Source organism: Miscanthus floridulus, chromosome 14 (genome assembly GCF_019320115.1).
Source record: "Miscanthus floridulus cultivar M001 chromosome 14, ASM1932011v1, whole genome shotgun sequence".
Lineage (NCBI taxonomy): Eukaryota > Viridiplantae > Streptophyta > Magnoliopsida > Poales > Poaceae > Miscanthus > Miscanthus floridulus.
Window position 1 is genome coordinate 44,295,236 of NC_089593.1, and position 1,653 is coordinate 44,296,888.

General features: G+C 41.7%; 1 non-coding gene across 1 annotated transcript; it reads right to left on the reverse strand.

The window, feature by feature from the left end:
* Positions 1 to 1,085: 1,085 nt before the first annotated feature.
* On the reverse strand, positions 1,086 to 1,194 carry LOC136506204 (small nucleolar RNA R71). Its single transcript, XR_010771429.1, has one exon. It is a non-coding gene; the product is annotated as a small nucleolar RNA R71 (small nucleolar RNA).
* Positions 1,195 to 1,653: the final 459 nt, after the last annotated feature.

Sequence of the window (1,653 nt, forward strand, 5' to 3'; positions counted from 1 at the left end):
CCACCGTCTGGTTAGGGTGCTTTGATCACATTTCATCAGAGCTCAGATTGAAGTAGTAAGTTTATAGATTAAGCGTGGTGCTTAGGCTATGGATTACCTGCGGATATGGCTAGGCTTCCATATAGATTGTGGTAGGTGGCAAGTGGTGATATCCATCCTCTGTATTCCACCATGCTAGGTCTAGTTATTATATCATAGGGCTCATGGTAGACCTTGTCTATTTAACTCTCCTAGTTGGTTGGTGGGTTGTGCCCCGAAGTACTATCACATTTCTTCTAGTCATTTGTTTTCCCTTAGTTACTAGAAAGATAAATCGCTCACTCTCCCACCTAGCTATCTCTAGAGTAGCTTGTATTTAGTAGTTTAGTTTAGGTAGTTCACATTCAGCTTCCACTGTCAGTCTACCTACCTAGGATACACTTAGGCTTCCCTTAGCAATCCTAACAGTAAATATAAATTCTAGCCTTCCACCTTCCTATGGGAAAAATATAAATTTGACACTCGGTACTCATCAAGCGAAGTGCTATGCGCGATAGTTCTGTGTGCTTGCGGAATTCGACCAATAGTTGTTAAGAAGTATCAACAAGCATTTCTGGTGCCATTGCCAGGGAAGGCAACTGACCTCGGATTTATATTAGTGCTAGTCTTGCTAACTAGGCTTTTAGTTATCCTAAGTAGTTATCCTTGTTTCCTCAAATCCTATCACTACCCTACATGACCATGGGCGACAAGTCCATTCATGATTTTTCTACACCCTCCGCTGCTAATGTAGCCACCAGACCCAATGTTATCAATGGGGTCGCTAACTTTGAGATTAAGCCAGCGTTAATTACAATTGTTCAAGCTAGTCCATTTTGTGGGAAAGCCCACAAGGATACAAATGCTCACCTCCAACACTTTTTGGAGATTTGTAGCACATTTACCACTAAGGGAGTGAACCAAGAGGCTATACGTCTTAGCCTTTTTCGCTTCTCTTTGTTAGGAAAGGCTAAGCGATGGTTTTACTCTAACCTGCAACACTATAGATACATGGGACAAGTGTTCCAACGCTTTCCTAGTCTAGTTTTTCCCAATGGAGAAAACTAATGCTCTTCTCAATAAGATCTCTAGTTTTCAACAGCTAGCAGATGAATCAATTCCCGAAGCTTGGGAACGAATGCAAGAGTATGTCTCTGCATGCCCACACCATGGCATGGAAGACTGACTTTTGATTCTGAACTTCTACCATGGATTAGTGTCATTAGATAGGAGCCATTTAGATGCTGCTGATGGTGGAGAATTCTTTTCGCTAAGTATTCAGCATAGGCAAACACACTAATCGAGAAGATGGTTTCCAACAAAGGATGGAGCGATGATCAACTCCAACCTCGTAAATGAGGTATGCATTCAGTTAAAGAAATTGACATGCTTGCAGCTAAGATGGATCTACTCGTGAAGTGAATAGAAAATTATGAGAAGGTGAGTGCCCAAGAGATACTCAAAGCCATGGATTCCCACATGACTTGCGAAGTCTGTGGAGATGTTGGAACATTCGGGAAATTCCTATCCTGAGACCTAGGAGGACCTCAACTTCATAAACACCGACAACAGGATTTCATTCACAAGAACATCAAGGATGAAATCAGTGCTCCAACAATCATGGAGTTAAAAATT